Source organism: Siniperca chuatsi, linkage group LG21 (assembly GCF_020085105.1).
Source record: "Siniperca chuatsi isolate FFG_IHB_CAS linkage group LG21, ASM2008510v1, whole genome shotgun sequence".
NCBI lineage: Eukaryota > Metazoa > Chordata > Actinopteri > Centrarchiformes > Sinipercidae > Siniperca > Siniperca chuatsi.
The window spans coordinates 9394957-9413687 of record NC_058062.1 but is presented as its reverse complement, the minus strand read 5'-3'; the positions used below and the strand labels follow the sequence as shown (position 1 = coordinate 9413687).

At 41.1% G+C, this 18731-nt stretch overlaps 1 protein-coding gene across 1 annotated transcript in view; it reads left to right on the top strand.

Moving 5' to 3' along the window:
- pde4a (phosphodiesterase 4A, cAMP-specific) overlaps positions 1-18731 on the top strand; it is a 48158-nt gene that overhangs the window by 11654 nt on the left and 17773 nt on the right. The gene's annotated exons all lie outside the window — the stretch shown is intronic.

Sequence of the window (18731 nt, the reverse complement as noted above, 5' to 3'; positions counted from 1 at the left end):
GCTGCAAGGCAGTTTCAGCATAAATGAATCCACATAGATAATTCTGCCTTTTCCTCACTAATGATATCTAACTGCTATCTAGGATAATCACACTGATTTTCTTATTGTTCCTTTACTAACATGATTCTCCTGGTTAACGCCTATCATAACAGCACTATAATAGGAGTACAGTTTTGCTAATTGTCCTTTATGGTATTTAATTTATGGTATATTTTATCTCCAGGGATGTAATTTACCTAAACATAAAATATGCAGCTTTTTATGTTGCAAAAAGATAATATCATTCATCTTTTTAGGGTATAATCCTTAATTATATAAATTCATGGTATGCATCATAGCAAGTGTTATCAAAAACAGGGCAATTTAAAGCAGCTAAAATTGATATTCTTATAATAACAATGGATAAAATGACTATGTGTGTGATGTGAAAGGGGTAGTTTGACCGAGAACCTGACTCTGCAGTTTACCTTAGCTCTGAGAAGCTTTACGGCATCTTTTAGCTCATTGTTTTGGTTGTTTTTTTAACCATGACCATGATCATTTCTTAAAGTTGGACCAATGACTTTTTGGAACATAGTAGAGCATTTAGCAGCTAAAGAGCTAAAAGGAGAGGTAATACTGTACCTACATTTGCCAGGTGCTAACAGCTAACATGTTTGCACATCAACTTTAAAGTTGATAATATGACAATGTCTTTTCCCCAGTCTGAAACCCAGGTGGCAACACAAATCTCTGCGTGTCTGGCTGACATCTCTCAGTGGATGTCATCAAACCACCTGAAGCTCAACCTTGACATGACTGAGCTGCTCTTCCTGCCAGGGAAGGCATCTCCTGTCCATGACCTCTCCATTACAATTGAGAACTCTGTGATGTCCCTGGCTCAGACTGCAAGGAACCTGGTTGTGACATTGTATGACCAGCTGTCCTTCGCTGCCAACATCGCTGCAACAATCCTCCTGCAGATTCATTCTCCACAACATCAGGAGGACCAGGAGGCGGCACAGGTTCTAGTCCAGGGTCTTGTCATCTCAAGCCTAGCGTACTGCAACTCGCTCCTGGCTTGTGTGCCTAAACGTGCCATCAGACCTCTGCAGCTCATCCACAATGCAGCAGCCCGGCTGGTCTTCAGCCTACACTGTTCTCCCACACTACATCTCACCTCCACATCCTGCACATGCTGCCGGTGGCTCCTCGATTCCTATTCAAGACGCTCGTACTTGTCTACCATGCTGTGAATGGCTCAGGCCCATCCTACATGGTCACCTACAACATGATCAAACCATACACCCCAGCCTGTCCACTTCGCTCTGCTACTGCCAATCATCTTTCTTCTCCGTCACTACGAGGGGGGGCCCTGCTACCGCTAAACAAAATCACGACTGTTTGCTGTCCTGGTTCCACAATGGTGGAACGAGCTCCCCATTGACATCAGCAGAAACTCTACACATCTTCTGCTGCAGACTGAAAGCTCATCTGTTCAGAATGCACCTTGGCCCATGAAAAACAAACAAAAAAACCCCTCTTTCTCTATCTCGCTGCTTGTAGTTGATGTACTTGCATGATTCTTGCAGTTTTTGGGTTGTATCCACATGGTTGAATGCACTTATTGTAAGTCGCTTTGGATAAAAGCATCAGCAAAATGAGTGTAATATAATGTTGTGTTCTTAGCTTGTTTCCGCTAGCCCCAAGTGGCCAGAAACTCAGCTATTGGGGCTTTTCCATCTATTTTTTTCACAGTGGCAGCAGGCTAAGCAAGGTAGTCCAGATGTCCCTCTCCCCAGCAACATTTTCCAGCTCCTCCCAGTTGATCCCGAGGTGTTCCCAAACCAGATGAGATATAGAATCTCTCCGGAGTGTTTTGGGTCTATCCCAAGGTCTTGTACCCGGAAAACCTCGAAAGGAAGACGCCCAGGGGGCATCCTGACCACATGCCTGAACCACCTCAACTGATTCCTTTCAACACGAAGGAGCAGCAGCACTACTCCAAGCTCCCTATTGATTTCTGAGCTCCTTACCCTATTGCAAAGGGTGAGTCATTTCGTCCGCTTGTGTCCGCAATCTCATTCTTTGGGTCACTACCCAAAGCTCATGACCATAAGTGAGGGCTTTTCTAAAAGTAAAAGTGGTTTTGCTTCATATTGCTGGTTGTTTTCCTAGTCGTATTCATCAACTGGCGCTTACTTATGCATTACTTTTTAAATCAGTTGCTTACTGTAAAGCACTGCCATGGGGTTGAATATGGACAATTCAGAGCATCAAGCTAAATGGACCATTTCACCATATTCAAATCAACCTTGTACGCTTTCTCACTCAGCTGCACCCTGCCCAGCATTTGTTTTTGCACCACATTATATCAGTAATTATCTATCATTCCAGGGTAATACGCAGCCAACCATCTTTGTGCTGGGCAATATGTATGATGAATTGGATGCCAGGACTGCTTATTAGTCTGCATTTCACTTCTAGATTGGATTAAATATGACACAATTATTGAAATTACAGAAAGGATATGGAGATTTTCAGACTATGAAATGCACAATGACATATAGACGGACAGATACAGCAGATAGATAGATAGATAGATAGATAGATAGATAGATAGATAGATAGATAGATAGATAGATAGATAGATAGATAGATAGATAGATAGATAGATAGATAGATAGATAGATAGATAGATAGATAGATAGATAGATAGATAGATAGATAGACAGTCTTACATTAGCCAAGAGGGGAAGACTGAGTGAAAAGACAGATGGAGGAAAAGATTGAGGGAAAGATAGTGAGATGGTGAGGAGGAACAGAGCCACAGTGACACAAAGGTAGCTCTGGATGACTCACACTTCTCTCTTTCTCTCTCTCTCTGTCTTCATCCCCCTCTAGTCTGGATTAAAATAAAAGAGGCCCAGCAGCCCCAGCCTGCAGAGAGGCGAGTTACGTGCTCCATCTCAGAGATATGGTGATGCGCTAAAAATACCACTCCTTGTGTGGGCTTCTTGGGGAGGGAGGGGGGCCACAGCATGGGGAGGGGGGTTTATGGATTTGGTGGTATAGTAAAGACGCCAGTGCTATCACTACTTTCCACAGTCCAGCTCGATTGCATTTCCAGCTTCTCTCTGCTTATTTCTTTTCTCAACATCTCTGCTCCACAATGTGCACTAATTGGGTTTTGTAAGAGCACTCTTCCACTTTCTAGGAAAGCTGGTCAGTGCAATTAAAATCTAGTTCATTAAGCAGAATTCAGCTGGATACTGCTTTTATCTTGTCGACCCCCATTCCTTCTTTCCATCACACCCCCCTCTGCTAGTGTCGCCTCTCTGAGAAACTCCATTAAACATCAAAAGCAAATCAATATCATTCTATTGCTCTTGCTACTGCAGAACAGTTACTCTCCGCATCGAGGAGTTCGTCTCTCAACTCCTAATTTATCTGGATGCGAGTGGCAGGAAACTAAACAGAGTACCAATTGAACATGTCCCTCCATCTGTCATCTCTCAGGATGGCTCTCTGTGTCAGCTGATCCATCTGTTTAGCCCAGCCTCAGTCTCCACAACAGCAGAGAGGCAGAGAAATACAGTGGTGCTCCCGTAACACAAACCTACATGGTGCTTTTAGATAGGAGCAATGCTCATTAAACAAACAGTTCTTCTGGTTCCCCCCTGATATTTGGGAATCGGAAGGCTGGTTATAAAAAGAGCTGGGTGTTGGGAGTCACGATTCTTAAATACTTACCTTTCACACTAAACGGCCTCTGGGATCGCAAGGGGGATTTACATATAAAATGGTGGGGTGTTCTGTGGAGCAAGAAGGATGAAGAGTGAAGAGAGGAAGAAGAAGCAGGAGAAAGATGGGTTTCTGCTGGTGCTGGGTGTGCCCAATCTCAGTTGTAATTAATCATTTTGCATATGGCCAGAGGTAGACAGGAGAGCGAGTGAGAAAGACACAAAGAGAACTAAACAGAAAATAATACAAGGTGTGCTGACCTTGTTGCCCCTAGTTTATAATACATGCTACAAAGTGCAGCAGATAACAGCAAAATATTGTGCAGAGATACAGTGCAGTTAGAAAGAAGGTTTTCATTCCTTTGGCTTTACTTCAAGACATTAAGGTTAAAGGGATAGTTCAGGTTTTTTGAAGTGGGGTTGTATGAGGGACTTGTTGATAGTCAATGTATTACCTACAGTAGATGGAGGTCAGTGCGCAGCCAGTTCGGAGAAGCAGACAGCTGCTGCGCCACAGATGTTTAGCTCTGTATTGTTGTGAATGAGGATCAACAGTAATACATATTTTAATCGCCAAAAAAAGTTTGACCTAAAAAAATCAATATCAGTCTAAGTGTACGCTATAAAATTAAAATTCCCACCGCTTTACCGTGCTGTCAGACAGCCCTTTCCTTTGGCACTACATTTTCTCAACCGCAGGACATCTGTATTCCTACACAGCGCACTGTATTACGCTGATTAAAATACATATTATTGTTGATCCCCATTCACAACTATACAGAGCTGAGTGTCTGTGGCAGAGCAACTGTCTGCAACTGGCTGTGCGCCGACCTTCTTCTACTGTAGGTAATACTCATACAACCCCACTTCAAAAAAGCCGAACTATCGCTTTAAAGTGGTGGCTTTCAGCTTTAAGGATCTTTGGGGGTGTTTTGGGTAAAGATTTGTAGCTCTTTTCATACAAAGTCCCCCAATTTTAGGACACTACAGCAGGAAAATGATCCTAAACACACAGACAAGGCAACACATTTTTATGTCCAAATAGTGAAATAATCTTGATTGGCCAGGTCAGTCATCTGAGCATGTGTTTGATTTCCCAAAGACCAGATTGAAAGCAAAAAGGCCACAAAACAAGCAAGGAATGAAGATGGCTGCATTACAGGCCTGGCAGAGCATTACCAAGGAAGACACTATGACTGCAAGACATTTGCATCCAAATGTTAATTATGATAACTGTTTATTCTGACTTGTTGAATTACTTTCAGTCTCCTAAAATTTGGGGACTATGTATAATAAAAAAAGGAAACATTTTCTACACTATTCGTGATGTTGATGTAAACACCCAGATATTAAAGCTAGGAGTTGGGATTTTAACCTCATAGTCACTGTTTCAAATCAAACCCAATGTACAGAACCAGCACAACAAAATATGTGTGAATGTCCTATAATACTTTCTAACTCCATGGTATTGTTGCATTTAAAATGTAACATACAGCATCTGTGTGTTGTGCAGTAGGCCATGTCACGACGTTGAAAGTCGAGCAACCTGTGAAGCAGACACAGTGGTGACAGAATGAGTTGCTCTCCACCTGAAGAGAGACTCCCGTGAGTTTTTGGGAGTTCAGAGATCTGCTGATGGTGATGTAAAGTGACAAACGCCTCTGGAGGGTTTCGAAGAATACGGAGTGTAAGACAATCCACAGAGCAGCAAAGCCCAAATTCCTCAGGTGAAAGAAAACACTGTGCTAAGAGCTTTGTGTGTCTAATGTGAACCACTCGATCCTATTGGAATTTATTTTGTACAGTGCATTAATAGATTAAGAGGGCTGGCGGTGGCTGTCCTTTCACAATGTGGAGGGCCTGTTGCTGTGGGGAATAAAGGCTGATTATCCTGTCTAGTGTAGCCCATAAAATAAATCCCTTTCCTGTGGCATTTGCCAGGTGTGTGATTGTGGCCAATCCCTCTGGGTTCTTCCTGAAAGGCATGTGTTCTGCACTTTCAGAGGCTGAGGCCAGCCCTCTATGTTCGGCCGCCCGGAGTTGGGTTGGTGATCCTGTGGGCAGGATAATCTGCTGTAATCCCCGGCTGTGTGATCTGACCACAGCGCAGTGGAGAGATGAATGGGTGGGAGAGGCTACGCGTGGAGCAGACAGTTGGGGGGCAAACGGGAAGGGCAGCGGATGGGGCAGAGCTGAGGGAGGTCAGGGCCACTGCACTGTAAAAACATGAACTAACTTCTACTTAAATAATATAAATTACCAGACATTTCAAGTCAGTTTTGCTTTCCAGATGCATCAGTCCTTTCAATATTGATGTACTTAAGCACAGTAATGAGTACAGTTTTATGTTGTGCACAGCCACATTCAGTCCAGTATTAGTACTGAAATGTGGACCTCACAGCAGCTCCAGTGACTTAAAAACTGAGAGTGTGGGGGCAGGGGCTGAAGTGGATTAGAATTTTCATCTGGGTTAGCATTGTTTTCATTTTTATCTGAGAAAATATCTGTGACTCATCTGAGAGGCATGCATGAAAAGACTCATAACAAGCCTCCATCATGCAACTGTATACAAAGGTTAAAGGAAGGCTTTAACTCAAATACAATGTATGCTAGGAAGTATGCTAATAAGATAATGATGTTTCTTAGCTAACATAATTTGATTTGTTTAATGAGCATTCAGCAGCTAGGTTGCAAGTAGTCACAAAGCCTGAATTCATGATTATAATTCTGAAATGGTTGTGATTGTGATAACTAGAAATTGTATTTAATTAGATTAAATTAGTGATAAAAGATTAGTTGATTTCCCATAAAGATGAGATTTTACAGTGTGACTACTGACCAACCTGTCACCGACACATAGGCACTCTTCTCACAGCCTTTTCTAACTGTTTATTTCTGTTCCAGTGTCCTGTCTTGTATTTTCTCCTCCTCCATGTATGTCATTGCATTATTCTCATCCTGGCTCTGTGAAGCTCCAGTGGCCAGATGCTCTCTCTTTGCCTGTGTGGTGTGGTACCAACTCTTTCCCTTTAGAGCCTCAGCTTCTTGTGCATCCTACTGTAAATATTGACATCAAAATGGAAGCAGTCTTGAGCGTTCCTCTCTCTTGTGATTGCCTGAGAAGCACAAAGGGCAAGCTGAGGCAAGTGGAGATGGCAAGCCCGCTCTGGACATTTTATTTGAGATGTGTCAGTTATGGGCATGTTGCCCTAAAAGCATGCCCCAGCCTGAGAGTGCTTCATAATAAAAACCCTAATGTGCTCAATAGATCCACAGATGATTCAACCACAGCAATAGAGTACAGCTGTGATTATATGGTCAGCTTATAAAAGTAGCACCCTTTCCCAATTTGCAAGTCCCGGCTACTCTTCCCTTCAACTCCCCTCACTGCCACCCCCACACTGGTAGCAATCAGCCAGGTGCTAAATGCCTGGGTGAGGCACAGCTCATTGGGGGTTTAGTGTGGGTGTATATTTTTTTTTGGGGGGGTGGATTGCATGTGGAAATAAGCATCTGTGCTTGCTTGGCAGAGGAGGAAGCGGGGGCAGGAAATAACTGTCATTCTCCACAGAGGCTAAGAGTACGGACTGTGTGTGTGTGTGTGTTGGGGGTGATGGACTCAGGCAGGTTAATCATTACCTTAGTGAACTAAAGAGAATTAAGAAAAAGGGGGTGGGGGAGAGACTGGCTGGGAGTGGGGTTTTTTTTGAAGTAGCTTCAAAGAATGAGGGTTGGCTCATCCCCTCAGAGGGGCCTGATTAACGGCAGCATGGTGTGATGGAGGGAAAGGAGAGCTGACACCAACCAGACTGTTGGGAAAATGCTGATATGGCAGCAGCTTTCCCCAGGAAGGGGCTTCTTCCTGATGATTGTTAATGAATAATCGATGGAAAGAGAGGGTCAATGGAGGGGATGTATGTAAATCTCCTCTACATTCTCATATAGACTTATAAGTTTAATTAAACTAATCGCTGCATTGACTCGGGGCTCCAAAGCCCTTTGAAGCCTGCCGTATTAGTGACATGAAATCAAGCTCCCCCTTTTGTTGCAGAAATTTGTGCAGAGAAGAGAGAAATTGAAGTGTTGCGGCAGAACAGTCGAATTTTCCTGGCTTATTCTGCACACAAGGACTCTGTAAGAAAGATGCATAGTGCTAATTTAATAACCACACTAGTACTACAGTAATACCTGTGCATAAGTTTTCTCTATAAAAAGCTTGATGTTACATAGTGACTGCACATGGGATAAATGAGCTTTACATTTTCCAAGTCAGTGACCACATCTCTCAGTCATGCAAAATGAATCAGTCATGTTGTTGTAAATTACCTTTAATATGGTCCAGCATACTTAAATAATCTGTTGTTTCTCATGTTTATTTATTTCATAAGTATATTCTTAAAGGACTAGTGTGTAACATTTAGGAGGAGCTATTGGCAGAAATGGAATATAATATTCATAAGTATGCTTTCATTAGTGTATAATCACCTTAAAATAAGAATCGTTGTGTTTTCATTACCTTATAATAAGCCGTTTATTTACAGAGGGAGCGGGTCCCCTTCCACAGGCTGCTATGTTGCACCGCCATGTACAGTAGCCCAGAACGGACAAACCAAACACTGGCTCTAGATAGGGTCTTTCACATTTTTCACGTGTTTTGCAGCCACCGTAGTCTTTCCTACACGCTTGGAAGGGGAGGGTGAGGGCAGTATTAAAATGGCAATTTCACCACTAGATGCCACTAAATCCTACACACTGTTCCTTTAAGGCTCTGTTATTATTTGTCCTGTTAGTTATATTATGATGGCAGGTGTTTTTATTTTGAAGGAATAATGCCGGTAGCCCGCAGTGTGAGCATTAGCACAGTTAAAGTGTCTTCCAAAAGTAGGAAAATTTACTTTTTGTTTGTTTAGCACCTGGCTGATAAGGGCACATGGTTGGCCAGTATTTCATTTCATATTGTGTGTAATACTGAGTAACATTATAATGCTTTTTTAAATAGTTTTTCTGAGTTTGAAAATTATGTGTGTAAGATAGCAAAACCGCTGTATTAGCCCAATGCACCGCAATTGTGTTGTGCTTAACAAGCAGTTAACATTCCTTGGTTAAATTAAGCTTGCTAGTCTGAAGAAATACAGTGTTATGAAAGTGTGTTTTGCAGTAACTGTAGTATATTAGGTGAAGCATGTTTGAATTGTGATTTGCCTATGCCATTTTTCCTATGCTTTATGTTGACTGTAGCTAAAAGGGTGAATAAATATTAAATTTTTAAGTTAAATATGTTTTCCTGTAGTACTCTATTAGAGATTAAATGAGGTTAAAGGGTTAATGAGTGTTATTTCTTGATTTGTATAAATAGTCATATTTATTCATTTTCAGTCAGAGGTTTATAATACAAGATCTTAGCATTGTGGTTGATTATTATTGGAAGATTTTAAGGCTATAGTGATATTCCATCGGGATGTTAAAGGATGGTAATATTTAGTTTTTCTTCTTAGCTCTTGCGGTGTGTTTACGGTGTATTCACTGTGTGTTCAGGCATGTTTTGAGAGCTATAGCACCGTGTATCATCACTAAAGCTTTTGTGAACCATCAGTTGAAGAGTTAGACCATCATTCAGCCAGGGGTGCTACAGTAAGAGTGTCACCTCATCAGTCCCACCACGCTCTCGATTGTTGTCTATGATGACTGCAGAGGGACTCGATGTGGTGGTCTAAAATTGTGATGCTCACTCACAAAATGGAACCATCTGAAAACTTACATCTAGACAGTTGAGACTCGAAGACCAGAAAATGGATGATTGTCGTGCCAGCGAAGAGGAGGAACTCTGGTCGCTCACGGAATCCCACAGGGAAGATGCTTGCATTTCAAAGAAAGGAGGCTCACAAAAAGAAGAAAAGTCTCATTCACCTTTATGAACAATGGAAGACCCAGGCATGTAAGGCTAGAGAGCAGCTAAAGGTAAACATTCCTGAGAGCCAAATTGCAACTCTTATAGACACACTAGAGAAAGGAAAGGACGCATTACTGACATCTAGGTGGAAATCAGAGATCACCTTACTCCATTCAGTGAGACAAGACATCATATTGACAGACATGGTGACAAAGGATTAAAATTAAGGTTAAAATTGCTTATGAAAGGATAGCAGGCATAGATGGAGATTTTGACAGTGAAGCAGTAAAATGTCTTTGTGAGCTGCTTAACAGAGACTATGCTTGCTCCATCTAACATCTAACAGTCTAACCTTCAAGTCCACACTCCAGTGACAATTCCAGTCAACACTCTGTGAGGTCCATCGTAGCAGCTAAAAGACCGGATGCTGCAGCAGGGTTAGCAACAAAGGAAGCAGATTTTAAAGTGTTATTGGAGGAGGAAAGACAAATGTAAAGGATTCAGCTCCTGAGCTGGAAAGACTAAAGGCAGAGAAGGATATGGACTGTACTTAATAAACGTACGTATAAATGGTAAATGGACTATACTTGTACAGCTCCTTTCTAGTCTTTTGACCAATCAAAGCTCTTTACACTACATGTCATTCACCCTGTTCACTGATGGCAGGTGCCAACTGCTCATCAGAACAAAGAAACTAATCATTCATACACACTTACACACCGAAGGCATAGCTTTCAGGAGCAATTTGGGGTTCAGTGCCCAAGGACACTTCAAAATGAGATCTGGGGGAAGCCGGGATCAAACCGCAGATCTTCCGATTAGTAGACGACCCGCTCTACCTCTAAGCCATAGCCACCCCTCAAGAGATATGAGAGTTGCATGAGCTAGATTGCTAATTTGAAACAAATTTTTAATTCTAAAACTAATTTGCAATAAGAAGTTTATGCAGGAGGCTAGTGTCTACTCTGCTGATTGTGTCTTATCTTGCTCAAGCAGTCCAAGATATTATAGCACTGAACAGGCTCCCAATGCCAGAACCATCTGTATGACCCAATCCAGTTAATGGAGTTGAAGGCTTCATTCATATTACTCATAGACAGAAAGGTCCAGCTCGAAAGACACTTGATGGCATCTTTTATAGAAATGATGGTGAAGCGTATAAAGATGCATGGAACGTCTCAACCACAGGTTTGGTCAGCCCTTCGTTATACAGAGAGCAGTCAGAGAAACTGAAAACTGGCAAACTGGCCAAAGATCCAGCCAAAGGATGCAGAGGGATTCAGGACATTTGCTGATTTCTACATGCGAGTCAGGAAGCCATAACTCATGTTAAAGGTCTTGACAATTTTGAATGACTGTGAAGAAAATCAGAAACTGTTTCAAAAGTTACCTGACTGGGCAGCGTCACATTGGAACCAGTAAGTCACTCAAGTTAGGAAAGACAAGCAGGAATTTCCAAACTTCCAGGATTTTGTCACTTTTGTGTGAATGGAAGCAGAGATCACCTATAACCTCCTTTCATGCTCTTTGCTCATCTACATCTACAGTCACCTACAGAGAAATGCTATCTTAAAGGTTCTGTATATGAGATTCTGAACATGAATATAGCAGAAACAATTTGCTATATAAAGATTTAGTGATGTAATTCCTCGACCAAACTAGAGTTGGTGATTGTTGGAACAGTGGAAAGAGAGGTGGTGTGTTTTATTTTGTTTCTGTCCTGTTTGAATGAAGTGTGTTTAACGATGATAAGTAAATTGGGTTTTTTTTCAACAGAGTCTGGTTGTGAGCAAGAGTAATATAACAGCTGTTTCTGGTTACGCAAAAAGAATCTTACTGTTTCACAGAAAGGTCTATCTCTATAGGGATACTTTCCATAGTGTTGTCATGTTGCATTTTTAGTAGATGTAGGCTACTTTGACGGGCGCATTTGTCCCCAAGGATTATGTTGCAGCTATGGCGGTTGAGGTGTAGAGCCAGAATATTTCGGTGAATTAAGGGTTTATTTCGACCAAACCAGCGTTGGTAATTGCTAGAACAGTGGAAAGACTAACAAAGATGGTTTTGGTGAGTTTTATTTTGTTTCTGTCCAGTTTGAATGAAGTGTTTTTATGACAATCTGCAAGGTAAAATTACTGTTTTTCTCAAAGGAGTCTGGTTGGCCATAGTGCCCGTTTGTTTTGGACTGAGATGCTGGTGCTCTAGTGGCAGTGAATGTCGCATACAGTATCTTTAAAGAAAAGAAGACTAAATCCAGTGTTCTCCATATACAGATAGTTATCAGGGGTGTAACGGTTACACAAAATTCACAGTTTGGTATGTACCTCGGTTTTGGGGTCACTGTTTGGTACGTTTTCGGTACAGCAGGGAAAACAAAAAAATGCAGAAAAAACATTTTTGTCATTTATTTTGAAAAATGTAAACATTCAACAGTGGCTCATTTGCCACAATTCTTACTGTAACAGTTAATGCACTCAAATACTGGCATATTGTCAATAAGAATAAATAAATAACACAAATGTCAGTAAAGCTCTGTCGTAAGACTCTGACCTGTTGATAACTGCAGCTTGCGCTCGTTAGGCACAACGGACTGAGTAATATGTACACAATATAGACAACAACTGGTGCACTGCCAAAACGTTCCTGGTAATCAGAATCAGAAATACTTTATTGATCCCCGAGAGGAAACTCTTTAGCTACGGCAACACTTTTTGTGCGCTCTAGAATTATTGTTCCGCGCGTGCAAGTAGTAGACGTAAATAAACTATTTTGGGTCAAAATTTAAAAAAAGTAATTGTTTGGGTCACAGGGCGCACCAAACTGAGGAAGTCGCATACTGAACCGAACGTTCTGTACCAAATGGTTTAGGGCAAATACACGTACTGTTACACCCCTAACAGTTAGAGAAACTGGAACTCAAGTGCAGTCAAAGACAGATTTAAAGCTACCATGTATACAGTAAATATCGCCTGCACTGCTGTCCTGAGTTTAAAAGGAAGTCCCTGGATGAAAGACAATCCTCACTGATCTCGCTGCTGCCTACCAAAGCTTGCATAACAGTGGATCGAACACACATTCCTACCTGTGAAATGGCAAAGGGCTGGAATCATCTCAGCTCTTATTGCATCTCTCTCAATAGCAGATGTAATTCCACCACAGCTAGGGTGTGAAGTTGGTCTTTTAGTAGGCTACAACTGCTCAAGGGTACAGGCAAGAGATAATGAACCCCATGCGGGTCGCACAGATCTAGCGTGGATTATTGTGAGTTGTCGATCACCTCACCATGTCTCACCAAGCATTACTAACATGTGCCACAGAGGTGCTGCGCTACGTGAATTTCATGAATGATGTCATTGAAAACGGTGATGCGGAAGAAGTTCATGGTAAGGAGAAGGAAGGGGAAAAATGGTATATCCCCCACCATGGAGTCTATCACTACAAAAAAACTGAGAAGCTCTGTGTTGTTTTTGATTGCTTTGAGGGGGACGAGCCCAAATAGAAGACCTACTGTCAGGCCCAGATCTGATAAATAATTTAGCCAGTGTTCTCATCAGATTCAAACAGCACTATATTGAACTGATGTGTAAAACTGAGAAAATGTTTCATCAGTTCCATGTTTATGAGAGCCTGTTTCCCCTCAGCTCACAGTTCATTATGAAAAACTTCTGTTGATGACGGTGTCACAAGCATAGTGTAGATGAAGCTATTGAGCTTGCAATGGAAGCCCAGAAACTCTGCGCTATGGGTGGTCTGAGACTGCACAAGTTTGTGTGAGATCAGTGCTAGAGAGTATACCACCACTGGAGTGTGCCACTGAAAGGCTCTTGACCTCGCCTTCAATGATTCTACATTAGAGAGACCATTAGGGATCCATTGGCACATTGAATCTGACACCTTCAGATTTCGTATCTCCCAGAAAGATCAGCCTGACATGACAGCATGACATACTATCCACAGTTGCCTCTCTTTATGACCCCTTGGGGTTTGTTGCTCCCTTCCTGCTCATTGGGGAAAAGGTGCATTAGCACAGCACAGGCTGGGATGATCCTCTCCTCATTGAACTGCAACCAGTGTGGAAACGCTGGAAGAGCAAACACCCTAAAGGACCAGCATGGTTTTGCAGACATTGATGAATACTTCTAGACTGACTCCAAAGAAGTTTTGGGGTATATGAACAACCTAGCATCTCGTTTCCACGTTTTCGTCAAATACGATACAGAGGATACATCTCCTCAGCAGTGGAGATGTGTCCCTATTAACAAAAACTCTGCAGACCTTGCCTCAAGAGGTTCAAGTGCAGGTCAGCTTCTCACATCACATTGGTTTACAGGAGGACCTCATTTGTTATGGGAGAAGAAGATACCTCCAGCTGCAGATGTCATCACAGAAATACCGATAAGAGGCCCTAAAGTAAAAAAGCTGTCGCATGTCACAAGTCAACAGATCACAGCATTGTAAAGGAGGATGCACAGTGCATCATCGTAAAAGAGTTACAGAGACAAGTGTATCCAGATGAGATTAAGTTGCTCAATAAGAGAACTTGACTTCCATCTCAGAGTAAATTGTATCAAATGGATGCTTTTCTTTACCAAGATGGAATCCTCAAGATGGGAGGAAGACTGAAAAATGCATCTCTCCCTACATCACAGAAACATCCAGTAATTATTCCAGAGGATCATCACATTACCAGGATCACAACAGGTCATTATCATCACGGGTCAGACATCAAGGAAAAGGTCTTACCATTAATGAGATCAGATCAAATGGATACTGGATTCCAGGAATCAACAGATGTGCGAACACATGTGCGTCATTTTGTTAAATATCAGAAACTCAGGAGGTTGGCAGAAGAACGGCAAATGGCAGATCTGCCCTCAGAGTGTGTAGATCCATCACCACCATTCACCTTTTGTGGAATGGACTGTTTTGGTCCATTTCCCACCAAGCAAGGACTCAAAATGTACAAGTGATACAGTCTCCTTTTCACATGCCTTTGCTGTCAAGCTAGCCACATTGAAATGTTGGACGACAGATGCCTTCATTAATAGTCTTTGTTGTTTTATTGTCATAAGAGGAGCAGTACGTCAAGTAAGGTGTGATCAAGGAAGTAATTTTGTTGGAGCTTAAAACGAACTGAGTGAAGCTCTAAAGCAAGTGGATAATAATCGTCTGAGTACATTTTTGGCTGAGAAGCAGTGTGAATGCTCCCCACTCAAGCCATGCAGTTCTTTGTTCCACGTTCACTCTCACAGTTGATAAACTGAGTGATCCAGATAGTCCTGAACCATTAACATCCAATCACCTGCTCACCATGAAATCTGCTTTACCATCTCCTGGCAGATTCATCAGAAAGGACATGTATGCTCGCAAGAGGTGGTGTTATGTTCAGTATCTTGCAGAACAATTCTGGACTTGTTGGAAAAGAGAATAACTCTCTAATATTGCCACCAGGCAACATAGGGGAGGCAGATGATTTGCCATGTAACAAGCGGAGATTGGCCAAAGTTGGAGAGACAGTGACTAATGAAGATGGACTTGTGAGAAGAGTAAAGATTTGTCTCAGAGACCAGAAGATGGGAAGGGAAGGACAGCATTCTGGCAAACCATCTATCATCAAACACATGGTTCAGAAGCTGCTCCTGCTCCTAGAGACTGTTTAACTACCCTCTTCACTCCATAGCCTTTACAGTATGAAGAGTTTTATGCGTGGACATTCTTATAGACTCATGTATGAATGAATGGACTTACAGTATTGAGAAAGCATTTTAGAGTTAAAGGTCATTATTGAGTTTCAAAATCATTCGTGTTTTACATCCCATATTTATTATTTCAGATCTTTGTCATTGCACAGAGTGCAGGTACTCAGAGACAATGAAATGCAGTTTAGTATCTAACCAGAAGTGGAAAAAGCAGTAAAGTGCAAAATATGTAGATATGGATAGAGGTATATATAAATAAACAGTAAGCCGTAGATATGAATATTCCACGATATATACAGTATGAACAGTATGAACATGTGCAGCAGTTATAGTAGGCAGTGTAGGTAAAAGTAATGCTAATAGTAAGAAATTATATACAGAATAAACAGCAGGAGGTATGAATACGGCATACACTATGGATAAAATATGAATATGTACAGATGGGTGACAAATTAAAGGAAAAACCAACATAAAGTGTATTAGTATGGGGTCAGGCCACCACAAGCCTCCAGAACAGCTTCAGTGCTTCTTGCCAAGTCTGTGGAACTCAATTGGAGGGGTGAACACCATTCCTCCACAAGATATTCCCTCATTTATATATACAAACTTTATTTAATCGGGTAATCTAATTGAGCTCAAGATCTCTTTTGCAAGATAGACCCGAGTATAGCAGATAGAAAGAAAAACAAAGCCAGACATAACAAAAGGTCACAGACATCACTAAATAGATTAGAAGATTAAAGTTTATATTATATAATTTGGTCTTATGGAGATGGTGGTGGAGAGCATCGTCTTACACGTTGGTACAAAATCTTCCATCGGTGTGAAACTGGGTTGAGATCTGGTGACTGCAAAGCATTTTATTCACATCATTTTCATACTCACCAAACCATTCAGGGAGCCCTGGTGCATCTGCATTTGATATGTTTCTAATCTCCACTCATTTATTCAAGTTTTTCCTTTAATTTGTCCATGTCTGTATATGAACATATTCTCAAAATCACTTGTGATATGGTGTTAATGTCAGTGACTTTAAGTATGGTTCAGCATACTTAAATAAATCTGTTGTTTTTCACATTTATTAATTTCATAAGTATTTTCTAATGGCTGTGTTATTATTTGTCCCATTATATTATAAAGGCTGGTGCTTTTATTTTGAAGGACTAGGAGTGTCAGCACAGTAAAAGTGTGTCTTCCAAATGAAGGAAAATGTCGTCCATATTGTGTATAATATTGAGCAACATTATTATAGTGCTTTTTAAAATAGTTTTTCTGAGTTTGAAAATGAGTGTGTGTCAGATAGCAAAACTGCTGTATTAGCCCAATGCACCGCTGGGCATTGGGCTGTCGTGCTTAACAAGCAGTTAACATTCCTTGGTTAAATTAAGCTTGCTAGTCTGAAGAAATGCAGTGTTATTAAAGTGTGTTTTGCAGTAACTGCAGTATATAAGGTGTTTGAACTGTAGATTAAAGCTGTATTTCATATGTGATTTGTGCTATTTTGATATGCTTTATGTTAATTGTAGCTAAAAGGGTGACTAAAGATGTCATTTTTAAGTTAAATACACTTACCTATAGGACTCTCTTAGAGATTGTCATTAAGATAAAAGGGTTGAAAAGTGTTATTTCCTGATTGTGTATAAACAGTAACATTAATTCATTTTCACTCTAAGGTTTATAATACAAGTTCTTAGAGCTGTGGTTGAATATTTTTGAAAGATTATAAGCCATCAGGATGTTAAAGGATGGTAATATTTTGTATTTGTTTTTCTTCTTGGCTCTTATGGTGTGTTCACTGTGTGTTCACAGCATGTTTTTGGAGCGACAGTACTGTGTATCATCAAAAAAGCTTTTGTGAACCATCAGCTGAGAGTCGGACCATAATTCAGCCGTGGATGGTACAGTTGTTTACATATCCATTACCTCTGGCGTGCGTCACTGAGCCCCAGTAAGGCAGTTCAGGTAGCGGGGCTACATGAAAGACAGCAGTTTTAAAGTGCTCCTTTCCATCCCGACAGAGACGGTTTGTTATCTTCCATAAGGAGTCACTCAGCTGGCACAAATCCCCTTCCCTCTGAAACCTCTGATCATCATGTCATTGTCCGCAGTGATACACTCCAGGGACTCTGCTTTCACATAATGAAACCAAGAGAGCTGCCCACAGCCCGGCTTATAATCACCCTGTGTACAGTGTGTGTGTGTGTGTGTGGATGCATCTAGTTTGCCTTTTTATAGTGTTTGAGTGAAAACAAAAGAGCTTCAGCGTTAATGCTCATCTGTGTGTGCGCTTAAGTGCAACATGGGGGTGTGTTTTTGCCAGTGTGTGTGTATATGTGTCCACATGTGCGCATGAGTCACTTTGAGAGGTTTCACCAGCTATTATTGAGCTGGGACTCAGTATTTAATAGGAGATAGAATAATTGTCTCTTCATCAGCTCTCCAGAGATTACAATAGTAACTGTCATGTGAATTAGAATTCTTGACATTTTTCCAAAGTCTGTCTTTGAAAGGCACTGTTCAAACAGGCTGTATGTGAGGCCTTTTCATAAGTGACTTTCCAAGACGAGTTCCACCATCCATCCCCTGTGTGTCATAAACAAACGATAGTTATTCTCCACCAGGAAAAGAGAGACTCAGAAGTAAGAGTGAACTACTGAATGTGGAAGGCAAGAGGAGAGGAGGAAACAGCTTGACAAGGCATCTTAGCTTTACTGTGTTCTTCGCTGTGCTCAGGCTTTAAGCTGCTTGCTGAAAGGTGGAACACTGAATTCATGCAGCAGGTTTTACTTGTTTTTTTTTGCTAGCTGCTTTTGCAGAAAAAGGCTGAGGTAAAAACATATGCTATTCTCAAGTCATCTCATTTGTGCTCTCATTTGGTATGTGCAGAGTGTATATTCAAATTGTGACACAAAATTTGAATATCTTTCCTCTTTGTGTCTCTCGACAGTCACAAATAAACACACAAATGCAGGTTGTCACACGGGTGTGCTGGCACACACATTCTCTTTCACACATAAACACGCACAATTTAAAAGTCCAATCTGTATTCCAAACACTGACAAAAGGTTAGCTCCGCTACCAAAAACCAAAAATATACCTTCAGTATATCAACCTGCAGCACAGACATTAAAATTACCAAAATTTTAATAGGTACGTCTCTTAATTTCTTAAAATCTGAAACAGTGGACTGGAATCTGCCATCGCTTTCAACCATCAAAAAAATCACCAAAAAACACCAGACAACAACTGTACCTCTATATAACTTGTAGTTTCTGACGCTATTAAAGGTTTATGTCAAAATATGTCAAACAAATATGGGAGAAAATACTTACTAAACATACAAAAAAATGTATGAATAAACACTGACTATTTGTAATTATACCGTATAATTTCTCAGTACAATAACTATGTGAAGTTAGA